Source organism: Hyaena hyaena, unplaced genomic scaffold, assembly GCF_003009895.1.
Source record: "Hyaena hyaena isolate Hyena2069 unplaced genomic scaffold, ASM300989v1 scaffold_112, whole genome shotgun sequence".
Lineage (NCBI taxonomy): Eukaryota > Metazoa > Chordata > Mammalia > Carnivora > Hyaenidae > Hyaena > Hyaena hyaena.
In genome coordinates, this window is record NW_024080744.1 from 2,503,034 (window position 1) to 2,518,911 (window position 15,878).

Here is a 15,878-nt window from a genome sequence, read left to right on the forward strand (position 1 = left end):
GTTTCCTGCTTTCTCCTCTAGGGTTTTGATGGTTTCCTGTCTCACGTTCAGGTCCTTGATCCATTTTGAGTTTATTTTTGTGTATGGTGTGAGAATATAATCGTCATCAGGGAAATACAAATCAAAACCACACTGAGATACCATCTCACGCCAGTCAGAGTGGCTAAAATGAACAAATCAGAGGACTCTAGATGCCGGCGAGGATGTGGAGAAATGGGCACCCTCCTACACTGTTGGTGGGAATGTAAACTGGTGCAGCCCCTCTGGAAAACAGTGTGGAAGTTCCTCAAAAAATTAACAATAGAACTCCCCTATGACCCAGCAATAGCACTGCTAGGAATTTACCCAAGGGATACAGGAGTACTGATGCATAGGAGCACATGTACCCCAATGTTCATCGCAGCACTCTCAACAATAGCCAAAACATGGAAAGAGCCTAAGTGTCCATCAATGGACACATGGATCAAGAAGATGTGGTTCATCTATACGATGGAATACTACATGGCAATGAGAAGGAATGAAATCTGGCCATGTGTAGCAACATGGATGGACCTTGAGGGTGTTATTCTGAGTGAAATAAGTGAGGCAGAGAAGGACAGATACCATATGCTTGCACGTATAGGAGGATTAGGAGGAACTTAACAGAGGACCATGGGGGAGAAGAAGGGGGGGGAAATATGGGGCGAGAGGGAGGGAGGCAAATCATGAGAGACTCTTGAATGTTGAGAATAAACTGAGGACTGATGGGTATGGAGGGGAGGGGAAGGGGGGAGATGGGCATGGAGGAGGGCACTTGTGGGGATGAGCACTGGGTGTTATATGGAAACCAACTTGACAATAAACTATTTAAAAAAAAATTGAAAGAGAGATAAAGAGTTTCCCAGACAAACAAAAGTTAGAGGAATTTATCACCACTAAACCCGCCTTACATGAAATGTTAAGGAGACTTTTTTATGTGGAAAAGAAAAAGCCATAAAAAATAAGAAAATTATGAAAGAAAAAATTTCATTGGTAAAAACAAACACGTAGTAAAGGTTCATCACTTATAAAGCGTAGATGAAAGTTAAAAGACAAAAGTGGTCAAATCAGCTATATCTCTATAAAATTAGTTGTATCCTACCAAATAAAAAAGATGTAAAATATGACATCAAATTCATAAAATGTGGTGGGGGGAGTAAAAACATAGTGCTTTAAAAACTGCTTTGAACTAAAGTGACTTAAAACCTAAAATAGACTGCTGTCTATAGCGTGTTATATATGAACCCTATGGTAACCACAAACTAAAACCTATAATAGATAAACAAAAAATAAAGAGAAAGGAATCAGAGAATATCATTAAAGAAAGTCATCAAATCACAAAAGAAGAGAGCAATAGAGGAGGAAACAGGGAAAAACTACAAAAATAACCAGGAACAATTAACAAAACAGTAATAAGTACATGCTTATCAATAATTACTTTAAATGTGGGGTGCCTGGGTGGCTCAGTTGGTTAAGCGTCCGACTTCAGCTCAGGTCATGATCTCACAGTTCAGGGGTTCAAGCCCCGCGTCGGGCTCTGTGCTGACAGCTAGCTCAGAGCCTGAAGCCTGCTTCAGATTCTGTGTCTCCCTCTCTCTCTGACCCTCCCCTGCTCATGCTGTTTTTTTAAAGCCTTAAAAAATTTTTTAATAATAATAATAATTACTTTAAATGGACTAAATTCTCCTATTATATGTTCTATATCAAAGATATAAGGTGACTGAATGGATAAAAAAAACAAGACCCATCTGTATGCTGCCTGCAAGAGACTCTCTTCAGACCTAAAGACACATACAGACTGAAAGTGAAAGGATGGAATAAGATTTCACACAATAGAAGCAAACTAGTAAAAAGTGGGGGTAGCAATACTTATACCAGACAAAATAAACTTCAAAACAAACTAGCAGTTGTGCCTGGATGGCTCAGTTGATTAATCCATGACTCTTGATTTTGGCTCAGGTCATGATCTTGCTGTTTATAGATTCGAACCCTGTGTTAGGCTCATAGTGACAGTGAGGAGCCTGCTTGGGATTCTCTCTCTCCTTCTCTCTCTCTCTCTTTCTCTCTGCCTCTCCCTCTCTCTCTCTCTTTCTCTCTCTCAAAATAAATAAATAAACTTAAAATGTTTTAATAAATAAGATAACACACACTACCAAGAGACAAAGAAGGGCCTTGCATAATGATAAAGGGATCAATACAGCAGGAAGATATAACAATATCTATGCACTCAACATTAGGAAAACCTAAATCCATAAAGCAATCATTAACAGGCATAAAAGGAAAAACTAACAGTAATACAATAGTAGTAGGGACTTTAACAACCCACTTATATCAATGGATAGATCATCCAGATGGAAAATTAAATAAGGAAACAGTGACTTTGAACAATACATTAGACCAGATGAACTTAACAGGTCTATAAAGAACATTCCATCCAAAAACAGCAGAACATACATCCTTTTCAAGCGCAACTGGAATGTTCTCCAAAACATGTTAGGCTACAAAAGAGTCTCAAAAAATGTAAGAAGATTGAAATCATACCAAGCATTTTTTTTTTTACCACAATGGTATGAAACTAAAAATCAATAAAAAGAAAAAAACGAAACTAGAGAAAAACAAACACATCGAGACTAAACAACATGCTACTAAATAACCAATGGGGCCAATGAAGAAATCAAAGAAAAAATTTTAAAAATACCTTGAGACAAATGAAAATAGAAACACAGCATTCCAAGATGTTTTGGACACAACAAAAGCAGTTCTAAGAGGGAAGTTTATAGGGATCCTGCCCTACTTCAAGAAACAAGAAAAATCTCAAATAAACAATCCAGCCTTATATCCAAATTAATTAGAAAAAGAAGAACAAAGCCCCAAATTGGTAGAGCACTGTCTTGGGTCTGGCTTACCTCACATGGGTAATGTCCTAAAGTTTCATGCACATTGTAGCATATTGCAGAATTTCCTTCCTTTTTAAGACTGAATAGTATTCCATCATATCTGATATGTATTATATTATATCACATTTTGCATTTTGATAGGTTTTGTGATTCTAGTAATTTGTTCATTTCATCTAGGTTATCCAATTGTTTGAGGTACATTGTTCATAGTACTCTCTTATAATTCTATTTCTGCAGAATCAATTGTAATGTTCCCACTTTCATCTCTGATTTTAGTAATTTGGATTTTCTCTTTTTTTTTCTTAGTCCATCTAGCTAAAGGTTCTCAATTTTGTTAATCTTTTCAAAGAGCCAATCTTGTTTTCGTTGATTTTCTCCATTGTTTTTTTAGTCTTTATTTCACTTATCTCTGCTCTTAAAGTATTTCCTTCCTCCTGCTAACTTTGGGTTTAGTTTGTTCTTCTTTTTCTACTTCCCTAAGTTGTAAAGTTGGGTTGTCTATTTAAGATCAGAAAGTGTCTATTTTTTTTCTTAGCATTTACAACAAGCCCAAAATTGGGAACCCTGAATATGCTCACACACAAACTCTAAACATTAGACAAGCAGATTTCAAAAAACATCTAAAGAAATTTTGACATGATTACATAGCAAAAGACTTTTCAAGGAATGTTCTTGACGTTTCTTGGCCTTCCAAAGTTTAGATGGAATAGATGGAAAGAAGAACCCAAAATTCAAAAGAGTAATAATTTTATTAGGAAGTATCAAGCTCTGGGGCACCTGGGTGGCCAAGTCAGTTAAGCATTCAACTTTGGTTCAGTCATGATCTCACAGTCTGTGAGTTTGAGCCCAGTGTTGGGCTCTGTGCTGACAGCTCAGAGCCTGGAGACTGCTTCAGATTCTGTGTCTCCCTCTCCCTCTGCCCCTCCCCTACTCATGCTCTGACACTCTCTCTCAAAAATAAATATTTTTTAAAAATTAATAAAAAAGAAAGAATCAAGCCCTGAATAAAAAGACTCATGATAAATACGTAGTTCAAATTTAAAAGACTATTTCAGGGACACCTGGGCGGATCATTCGGTTAAGCATCCAACTTTGGCTCAGGTCATGATCTCATGGTTCATGGGTTTGAGCCCACATTGGTATCTGTACTGACAGCTCAGAGCCTGGAGCCTGCTTCAGATTCTGTCTCCCTCTCTTTCTGCCCCTCCCTGACTTGCACTCTGTCTCTCTCTCTCTCTCTCTCTCAAAAATAAATAAACATTAAAAAAAAATTTAAGACTATTTCCTAAAGAACATTTCTCTTCCTAGAGAACTCTTAGCTCTTCTAAGTTCCACTTTCTAAACCTAGGTGTTTGACATTCCAGGCCACTAAAAACCTTGTAGTTACAATTGCACACCCTGTGCTTGATAATGAAGAGTCAGGAAGAATATGGAGATCACCAGGAGACTGGAAGAGGAAAACTGGTGTCCAAGTGTTCAACAAGGAAAAAATGTGACTCTAGATAAAATGAACGAATTATTCAGTCATAATTTATTGAACACCGAACCTATGCTAAACACTTAGCGTAGTTGGGGAAGACAATAAGATAATAGAATCCCTAACCTAGAGCTCACATTCTAGTGGGAGGCCCAGATTAGATCATGAAAAGTTACAGTGCTGGGGCGCCTGATGCCTCAGTAAGTTAAGCATCTGACTCTTGGTTTCAGCTCAGGTCATGATCTCACAGTTCTTGAGATCCAGCCCTGTGTCAGGCTCCATGCTGACAGTGCAGAGCCTACTTGGAATTCTCTCTCTCTTCCTCCCTCTCTGTCTCTCTGCCCCTCCCCTGTTTACACTTGCTGTCTCTCTCAAAATAAATAAATAAACTTAAAAATAAAGTTACTGTGCTGCTGTAGAGATTAGTGTTACAATGGAGACCAGAAATAGGTACTGTGCAAGGGTAGAGAGGGACAGCCTAACACTACCCAGAGAGGTAGACATGACTTACGTGCAGATAAAGAGACTGACCTTTACCAGCTGATGGATAGAAATGCTAGGGAAGAAGAATGAGGAAAAAGCAGGGAGAGAATGGCATGGAAGTTTCTTCTTTTTTTTTTTTAAATGTTTTTTTATTTATTTCTGAGAGAGAGAGAGAGAGAGAGAGAGAGAAACAACGTGAGCAGGGGAGGGTCAGAGAGAGCGAGACACAGAATCTGAAACAGGCTCCGGGCTCTGAGCTGGCTCTCAGCACAGAACCTAATGCGGGGCTTGAACCCACAAACCATGAGATCATGACCTGAGCCGAAGTTGGACGCTCAACCAACTGAGCCACCCAGGTGCCCCGGAAGTTTCTTCTGATGGATGAAAGAAGAAAGACTATCTTCAGAGTGGGAGATGTTGTAACAGTCTTCTTACACTGGGCTTCTGGTTCATATGTCAGATTAGACATATATGTTGGAGGGCAGAGGACAATGGTTTTACTTGGGTGTCATTTAATACAGACAGGGCCTTATGCTAATGAAAGTTATCTGCTCCCCCGATCTTATTGAAGCCATTGAAGAGAGCACAGTGTCAAGACAGTTGGCTGGTCACTATTGACTGGAAGATTCCACTGGACATCAACAAGACCACCTGGGCACTGACTTGACACCCACGTGGCTCCCTAGTGCAGATGATAGGCTGAGGCTGTGTTCTCTTGATCTAGGGTTTTGGTGACTGTAATATCTCCAAGTCTACACCTCAGCCTTCCTTGACTTCCTCTGACCTGTTCACTAATACTCTTAGGGATGCCTGGGTAGCTCAGTTAAGTGTCTGACTCTTGATTTTGGCTCAGGTCATGATCGCACTGTCCTGAGGTCCAGCCTCGTGTTGGGCCCCATGCTGGGCATGGAGCCTTCTCAAGATTCTCTCTCCCTCTCTCTCTGCCCCTCCCCAGCCACATGCATGCTTTCTCTCTCTCTCAAAAAAAAAAAAAAAAAAATCCAATCTGCAAGTAGGCAGGCAGACATTTCTATTTTACAGCTAGTCTTGCAGCTTTTCACATTAAGGGTAAAAATTCTCTTACCCTTTTTTTCTGGTTTTGTTGTACCCATTTCCCCTTCAAAGTACCAGGTGACTATTGTCCAATTCTTTGAGCTGGGGGGAAGAGAAGATAACAGGGTGAATGGTGGAGGGGACTGAAAGATGCGTGCAGGGGAGAGAACAAGAGATAGAGTGGAGACAGGGAGACAGCAAGCTGAAAAGAAATTAACCAAACTGTTTGCAGTGCTAAGTAGTGAGATTTTAAGTGGCTTTTGTTTTCTCTTTAATGCATTTATTTTAAAAACCTGTTTGGAAAGAGCCACTTATTACTTTTATAAACAGAAAACTACTCATGGATATTAGTGTTTTTCTCAGATGAAGGAGTCACAATGAGTCAGCAAGAGTTCCCCAGGAATTAGTTATCATAAATAAACCTGATATAATATTTGGATAGAGCTACTCAGTGGATAAATCAGGAGAATGCATATACATGGTATTTCTGATTATTTTATTATATGGAACCAAAATTGATTGAATAATCTCTAAAAAGTGTTTATTATAATGTGTGATTCTCAACCTGGAGCAGTGCCTTTCATGAATTGCCACAAGACTGCACAGAGCTTCATCTAATAGCTTACGTGGAAATAATAAATTTGTGTCTATTAAATTTGCAGATGGAAACAGGGAAAAATATCAGAATCAAGATTCACAATAATTTCAGAGGAATAGGAGTGTGGGTTAAATCACTGAGATACCAAGCAGTGCTACGTGTCCAGTTCAACAAGTCCTCTCTCCACCTCTGGGATGGGAGGCGACCGGAGAGAGAGAAGGTACAAGACCGAGAACTTGAGCTGCCTGCAGGCTCAGGAAGATCTGCGAGAAAATCTGGCTCAAAGCTACCATGATGTCAAGTATCATTAATGAAAATGCCACCCCTGGAACAAGGTGAGGCCTATTCCTCCTTCTCTGATTAGGTGGCAACCTCCATTACTTGTATATCTGTGCCCTACAGGCCCAATTGCATTGAGCGGGGGTGTGGGGGAAGGAGAGATGTTCTTCATCCCAGAGAATTTGGGAGAATTTGGGAGTGCCAGTGGACCAGTACTATGGCTGCTGGTATTCTTGAAGTCCACGCACTTGTTTGGACCCAATACTAAGATCAGCTAAAGAACAGATACCTTTCTGCAATTTCCCTAACTTGTAACTTCCTCCCCATTGAGTGTATTTGTGCAAAATATTGCACAAGGACTGTCAAAAATTGTTAAAGCTAAGCTGGTTTCTAAAGTCCAGGTCACAGTTGAATTTGAGATTGATGGATAGATGTTTTCTACTCTCATTTGCTAAGACCATGAACCTGGATTTGGCCCTAGGCAGAGAACGTGTTCTTTACAATGACATCTCCCGGAAGAGGAGCTTCCTGGCTAGCTTGACTGGTATTGATTGACAGTTGCCAAAAGTCTTTAAGGTGGCATCTAGATATGCGCTCTGATTTAGTCATCTTATTATAAAATCTGCAGTGGATTTAGCAATGAATACTTATAACCAAGTAGGGAACAAACTTTTTACAGGAAGGAAACATATACCTCTTAGGATTTTCATTTCTAGTCCTTCTCTTTTATCCTTTTAAAATTTCTTTCTTTCTGTTCTTTTTTCTGTCTTTTCTTTTTCTTTCTTTTTGTCTTTCTTTTTATCGTTCTTTCCTTTTGTCTTCCTTTTTGTCTATCTTTCTTTCTTCTTTTCTTTCTTTCTTCTTTTCCTTCTTTTCTTCTTCCTTTCTTCCCACTCTCCCTCCTTCCTATCTTTCAATAGAGTCAAACAGTACTAAACACAAAGCAGTTGATGACTGGGAAGAAGAGCCCAATCTTTATCTAACAGAGGGCTCCCAGACCAGCCTAAACTGTTGCAAATTGAGACGAGCCCAGGGAGGTTCCAGGGCCAGCTGTATTTGTGTGCCACTGAGGAGCCCCTGAGGAAGAAAACTCCCAAGCAAGGAGAGTCAAGGCCAGAGTCCTCGTCCAAAGATAATGTGCTAGACCATGCTCCGACTATCTGCCAAGGACAGGCAGCAGCGGGAGCATCACATCAGCTGCTGAGTGAAGGCCCAGGGCCCAGGGCTGCCTAGAGGCAGCTGGAGGAAATGAGTGGGGGAGCCTGTGTGGCAGGTATAGCAGACTCCTCAAGGAAGACAGGAGACGGTTCTCCTGCTGAATTCTTCAGGAGGGAGTCAAGTCAGAGGAAGATGGTATGGCCTAGGGAATCAGAGTGTTTTGAAATATTTCAGAAAAAAATCTGAAGGGAAAACTGATGTACCTCAAAGAGCATATTCCCTTATCATTCATGGTGAGAAAGTGCCAATAAAAGGTAACTCACTTGTGCTATAGAGGTAGGTCCTCTGTTTACAAACACCACCTTTAGGATAGGCGGAACCTATGGAATGCTCATTCCAAATTTTGAAGACTCTAACGTGACTCTTCAACAGGAAGACTTTTGCTCCCTTAAAAGTGCACCCAAAGGGCGCCTGGGTGCCTCAGTCAGTTACGTGTCCAACTTCAGCTCAGGTCATGATCTCATGGTCCGTGAGTTTGAGCCCCACATCAGGATCTGTGCTGACAGAGCCTGCTTTGGATTCTGTATCTCCCTCTCTCTCTGCCCCTCCCCTGCTCATGCTCTTTCTCTGTCTCTCAAAAATAAATAAATGTTAAAAAAAAAAAAACTTTTTTAAAGTACATCCCAAAAAGTTGCAAATCTCCTCTAAGGAATAAATACAAATTTTGCCAGAAACTAAAATTATCATACTTTTCAAAACATAATTAAACCTATGTTGCAAATACTTCTTTCATTTGACCAAAGTATAAGTGCTCTTTGAAACATCTTTCTCATAATGACTGTCTTTAACTCAGACTTAACAAGGAAAAGCTAAGCAGATTTGGAGAAACTTTTTATTGCTGTTATTAAAAACACATACAATGACTTCTTCACAGTGTATGTGGGCTTGCTGGTTGTACACAAACATTTCTAGACTTCAATAATGCTTCTAGACTTTCATAAGCTTTTTAGTCTAGCACCTTGCAATAATATGGTCTGCCCTCAGCACTACATTTTCTCATTTGTGGACCTCAGCAAGCACATCTCCAGGCTTCAGTTCAGACCAGGTCTGTCCTTGCTGGGAGCATTAACCTCACTGACCTCAAAATACATATAGTTGGGTTCTATAATCTTTTTCACGGTTTTTTAAAATTTTTGTATATCAAGAAAGGAGGAAAGATATATAAATTGCACATGGCCTAAAATGGACGTCGTCTGGAGATGGCGACTTGCATTAACTGCATAGCCTCACTTCCCCGTCCACAGAACATGTGCCCATTTCAATATTTACAGAATGTATTATTAGGAGACATAGAATAATAAAACATGAAATGAGGCAAAAGCATAGGAATTTGGCTTTTATTTTCCTTTTGGAGGAGAGATTTTTGTCTCACTCTTGGAATGAACTTAAAATAAAGATTGTTAAGCTAGGCTGGAAACAATTTTCTAAGCAAAAGCAGGAGCCATATTCACCTTTTTGGACTTATGCAAATGTAACCTGCCTAGACAATAAAAAGGATGGGAAGGGCATCTGGGTGGCTCAGTCTGTTAAGCATCTGACTTCGTCTCAGGTCATGATCTCCTGGCTCATGGGTTCCAGCCCCGCATCGGGCTCTGAGCCTACTTCAGATTGTGTCTCCCTCTCTCTGTTCCTTCCCAGCTTGTGCTCTGTCTGTCTGTCTGTCTCTCTCTCTCTGTCTCTCTCTCAAAAATAAGTAAACATTAACAAAAATTTTTTTAAAAAAAGATGGAAGAGATTAGTAGATGCCATTAGAAGAGCTCATACAATGGCATTTAAAAAATACTTTGGTGAGTTTAGCATTAAGAAAAAAAGAGGTGCCTGGGCGGCTCCGTTGGTTAAGCATCCAAATCTTGATTTCACCGCAGGTCTTAATTCCACAGTTCATGAGTTCAAATCCCACATTGGGCTTTGGCTGACAGCATGGAGCCTGCTTGGGATTCTCTCTATCCCTCTCTCTCTGCACCCCCCCCAAATAAATAAAATTTTTAAAACTTAAAAAAAAAAACACAAAGGGTAAGCATTCTGTGATTTGTGTATGCATGTCTGTGTGTGTAAATGATAAGTCTATTTCCATAGTTCTTACTGTTTCTTATCTCCTACATACACGCCAGTTGACTTACCTATAAATGGTACACACAGAAGTGGGTCTGACTAAAAGTGGCAGAAATTTCCTCAGAGTCTACTACACTGTGCCTCTCCTTCCTGCCACTCACTAAACATGGTTTCCAAAATGGACGCTTTCAAAAATTCTTCTGTCCCTCCCTTTTATAGGAAATAGACAATTTTCCTAACACATAAACACCTCTTACCCCAAGTTTACAAGAATGTGGATCGGGAGTTTGACCTATCTCTTTTGAAAAGCTGCCCATCTTTCATATGGAGCGTAACAAATGAAGTGCAAAAATAATAGTGGATACTACCCCATGTGATCATTGATGCTATAAGGAGAGAGGAAAGGAGAGCCTCTGTGAAGAGAGAATTGGAAGAAACAGTAGAATTCACTCTGTTTTTAAATATCCTAAGTGAATATGGTCTAAAAACCACAAAGCATAGTTTTATCCTCAAAGGATGTAAAGGAAATAGAATCTTCGGGGGAAAAAAAAGGCTGATTTGTGCTGGGGAGAAAGCTTGAAAAGAACATTTTATAAGAAAGTCAAACTTCAGCCAAGCCCTTAGTTTTTTGAGCCTGAGGCCTGAACTATAAAAATTGGAAGGAACTCTCTCTTTAGGACTAGACCCAAGAGTTTATGTTATGGATCCTAGCAGCTAACTTTGTGTTAACTACTTCTCTCCCACTGTGCTAAGCTTGGTAATGGGATTAGGATGCTTCCACTCTGGCTTCCTTCTTCCACTTTCCTTTCAGCTAAAAATCTAGGACTGTTATTAGTATCATTGCCTGATTATTGGTATCACAAATAGTTATTGGTAGATAACCAAAATGAAAAAAAAACGAAAAACAAAAAAACCATGGTTAGCAACATGTTGCGTATATCCAGACAATTTTAATCTCAGTATTAGATGATTATAACATGTGACTTGTAGAACTTGAACGTTTATGTGGAGCTTGTATCAAATTTATCCAAGTTTAAACAACTGAGTAATGATGTCAAAGATTCATATTTCCTAGCTGAATTGTATTCCCTTTAAAAACTTAAAGGTGAATTGAAAATTTGCCCTCTTCCTACACTATGAAACTCTTTTTTTTTTTTTAAATATTTTTATTTATTTCTGAGAGAGAGAGAGAGGGGCAACGTGAGCAGGAGAGGGTCAAGAGAGAGGGAGGCACAGAATCTGAAGCAGGCTCCAGGCTCTGAGCTGTCAGCACAGAGCCTGACGTGGGGCCCGATCCCATGGACCGTGAGATCATGACCTGAGCTGAAGTTGGTCACTCAACCGACTGAGCCACCCAGGCGCCCCTACAGTACGAAACTCTTAAAGCAGGACCTGTTTCTCCTTGGGGTATTATCATTCAGCCTGAAGAACTGACTAATCTAAGTAATGATGCATCAGTCACTAGAGGGAGTTAAAGCATTTCTGTCCTCGGCTGCCCTAGGGAAAGAAAGGTTCTAGAGAGTTGTCCTTTCTCCCCCTTGGTATGTGTGGGAGTATTAAGCTCCAAATAGAACAGTGCTAAACTTTTTTTATATATTTTGTTTTTCTATAAACAAACTTTATCTGTGGCCTTGTAGCAGACAGTCAGTTCCAGGAAACACACAGCAACAATGTCATTCCCCTTGTATTGCACATAATATAAAAACAGAGTTTAAGTAAATATTTGAATTAGGACAATTTGAAAAATTTGACTTTGGAGTAGCCGTTCCCTAGCATGTATTGATCGCTCCTCTGCAGAATGACTGTTTCAGTGGATTCAATATGCCGTACTGAATGAAGCTGGTTCAATGAAGCATTATCAATTACTAGCAGGGTAGCATCTTAAAAACTCAGCATTTGCAGAAGGGATCTCAAAATTGGGAGGCTCAGCTCCTGTTGCATATCAAAGAAATCTGGTCTATAAATAGCAGTAGAGCAACACCTAGTGCTAAATGTAGATATAGCAGAAAGATCAGTGGTCACAACTGGCTTCTTAAATGTTACACTAAGTTTGCAGTTTAGACAGCTTTCTGTATTGGTATTTTGACGGTGGAATTAACCTGGGAAATGACAGGCATGGGCTGGCTTATCTCTCAGGTCCCGTTCCATTCTGCAATTCTCTAGTTGGGTCATCACCATGTACTTTTCATTCTTACTGCCCCACATGCCTTTCAGTGAACTTGTCCATTGGGTAAAGGAGGCTTGCTTCGGCCTAGCTTTTATCTTTTATGTCAGTTAGCTTTGTGTGGATCATGAGGAAGAAATAGAAAGGCTTATATACTGGGACAATGAGATGGGGAAGCATCTAGACATGCCCTTTTCTCCTCTTGAAAATAAATATATAAATAAATAAAAACCAGGGCAGGGTATCTGCGTTGTTGAAAAGAGAAAAGAAAATGTGAGCCTTTGTATACCCAAGTGATAGCCTCATCTGGTAAAAGTTGGTGTTTATATGTTTATACTCTGCTACCCAACTTCTTATGTCAAAAGGATGCACATAGTTTATCAGTGATCCTATCTCAAAAGACATCACGATATCATCTGAATGGAAATATACTACAAGCATAAATTTGTATCATCAAATTCTCGTGAATACAAATTTTTATATCTTTGCTATTTCATTTTTCTACAGTGTAGAAGACACTTGTTATCTATGAAAAGTAGTCATATAAAGAAGCCAATAAAACCTTTGAATATACAGGGATGCATAAAGATCATTCAAGTAGATAGATCACTGCGAACATGAGCCGCTTTCAAAATTGCCTTCACCATGTATTTAAAAGCACATTAGAGCTTTCTCCCAGAGGCGGAAGTTCTTGCTAGACTCACGCGGTTAGTCTGTGACCTTGTGTCTTCCTCTGTTTAACACAGAGTCATGTGGCACTTTGTCACATGCTGGTAGAGCAAGGCTAAAATAATCCCAGAATGGGCACACCTCTCCAATATATTCACATACATTGCACATGTACTTGCAGTGTAGTCTCACAGCTGAGCAAGTCGACCTAGAAGATTTTCTTTGTCTTTCTGCGTGGATTTTCGTGGAGAGGGGACGGAGAGATTTAAGGTACCAGGAAATTAAATGTTTCTAAGTGAAGCCCTGAGGAGCAAGCTTTCTCAGCAAAATGGTCTAGATAAAAAGCAGTTTCATTCATTCATTCATTCATTCATTCAATTTATCCATCAGTACTTCCTAAGCATCTACTATGGGCCAGGTATTGATCTTGGCTCATATTCTTGGTTCATTTTAGTTGAGAAGATACACGGTTCACAAATAAGGCAAGAGCTATGAAGAATAAAGTCAGGTGGTAAAAAGTAAGCTCAGTAGAGGGATGGGGAAAGAGATTGATGAGAAAGGTCTGTGATGAGGCACTTTTTGAGCAGAGACCTGGATGAATTGAGGGAAGAATCAATTGTCTGTACCATCCTTAGCTCACTGTACTTTCTTATATTATGAGCATACAGAAAACTGAGGTTCCTGATATTTTAACTGCTGCTTGGAGAAGAGAGTAAGGACTTTGTTTCCTGGCCAATCATGGTTTAGAGAGGTTCACCCTACCTAGCCACTCTCAGCTAGTGGGTGGGGATTTGTCTTTGAGTTCTCTACCTGTCCAGATCCTCAATGAATTCTCATCCATCCGTTTATCTAAGCCAGGCACTCCATGGCTTCAAATATTAACCATTCTTTCCTACCTTTTCATCCCTTTTCAAGGAGCTGGAAAAGAAGAATGATTTGGCTTTATGCTCCTTCAATCCTTCCCCTTCTTGGCCTCTGCTGTGTTGGTTAACCAGTTTTAATTATTTTATGACACAATCGCCAGAGCTGGGCTGAGATCACCAATTTGTTACTCAAAGGCTATTAATTATCCAGCTGGTGGATGCCAGCCCCATGGCTATCTATTGGTGTGCCATGAGGGCAAAGCGAAGCCTCCATAGAGGGACTCTAGGTGAAATCTCCCCGCCAAGAATCCAATTGGCCAATAGACAATGTGCAGTGCTTGGTTTGTTCCCCTCGCTTATACCAGACAGAGGTGGATCCAGTTGGTGGTTCCCAGCCCTCAAGGAGATAGCACTTTTACTGATAAAGCCTTAGAGACAAGCTTTTTGGCCATGCAGGCAGTTTAGCTCCGTTGGGATTTCTTTCAAGACACAGAATCTTAGATACGGAAGGAATCTTAGAAATTATCTAGTCTAACCTCCACATGTTCCTGAGAAGGACATCAAGATTGTGAGAGGCTTTGATTTACTCAAGGTCACAGCCATGGTCTCTCTCTACTGCATTACGCTCCTCCCATCTTATTCATTCGTTTTAGCCTCCACCAGACATTTGGGAACAATGCATGCGACAACCATCATCTCCACACTGAGGGCAAGAGCCCCCACGTGCAGCACCAAAAAATGGAAAACAAGGCCTAGCAATGCTCTAGACAGAACGTCGGACTTCTACTTGGTACACAGACATGACACTTTGGTTTTAGTTCTCTCCCCTTTGTTCTAATTGTATAATGAAATCATGAAGAATCTCTCCCTCCCTCCCTCCTTCTCTTTCTCGCTCTCTAACTGGGAGTAGAAGTAGCAGTTCCAAAACTGTCTCCTCTGTGTATATGCAGCATCATCTCCATTCCTACTATGTTCTTGGCTTGAGTACAGCCCTGTTTGCTTTGGTAGACTTCATGGTTCAATTTTCACATATGCATATATGTTTTAAAAGATGTAGTATACATCTGTACACCAACCTGGTACTGAAAAACAAAAATTACCAGCTTTGGAGTCAAGCATTCATAGGTTCAAAACCAGGATTCAATGCTGATTAGGTGTGTCACCTTTATTATTTAACATCTCAGAACCTCAGCTTTGTCATCTGTAAAATGGGAAAAATAATGACAAATGTAGCAAATCCACCCTCACCATTCCTCCTTCTCTTTTTCCTGTTGCATGGATATAATTGAATCCAAACGTGTGTTGAGTTTCTCACAGAGCAATTTAGTTCTTTCCTTTTTCATAAATGCCAAGAGAAGGCACTAAATGAGTGTATACTTCCTGTCTAATAGGATTTCAGGGTCTGTCCCTAAAAGCAACTTAAAAGCAAGCATAATCTGAGAACATTTCAGGATGCATCGAGTGCCTTCTCTCTCATTCTGATCTTTTGCCCTTTCTCTCTATTTATTTCCCTTTTGTCCGCCCTACAAATATCCTTTATAAAATGTACATGAATGGCCCATGGCTTCCATCGCTCCTCTGTCCCGGAATCAACTCTGTCCAGACCCAGGCTTTGGATCTGTGAGTGACGCAAGAAGCTGTTTTTGGCTCCGGGAATGTTTTCTTCTATGTTCTGACTCCTCTCTTGTTGTCCTTCTTTCCTCTCTGTCTTCTCTCCACCTCTCTTCCCCAGACACCCCCACTGTTTCTCTCTTCCTGTTTTCTTAGTTTCTTCCCTGCTCCTTGGTGGCCAAAGCGCCAATCAATCACAGCCGCTGCCATAATCTCAGCTCTGTCTGTGGCTCTTCTGTCTCCATGATTAAACAAGATAGAAGCAGCCTTTCCAAGAGACAGACCATCTCCACAGTAGCCTGTGGGAGGCCGCCTGGCGAGGTCAAGTCTGCCAATAAGAGCATTTCCTTGCAGCTGCAAGGCTCGGGAGAGCAAACTGACAGCTAGCTGCACAAGTTTGCCGGCGACGCACTTAAGTTGTTTTGCTCTGCAAAAACATGGGAAAATTCTGATAAATTCCAGATGATTTCAAAACACATTCGAGGGTCAGACATAC

The 15,878-nt window shown here is 40.4% G+C and overlaps 1 long non-coding RNA gene across 1 annotated transcript in view; it reads left to right on the forward strand.

Moving 5' to 3' along the window:
* The window catches only part of LOC120234621, a 28,031-nt gene that overhangs the window by 10,056 nt on the left and 2,097 nt on the right, over positions 1 to 15,878 (forward strand). The window contains exon 2 of the long non-coding RNA XR_005529143.1: positions 6,591 to 6,861. This is a non-coding gene — a long non-coding RNA (uncharacterized LOC120234621). The remainder of the gene's footprint in view (positions 1 to 6,590; positions 6,862 to 15,878) is intronic.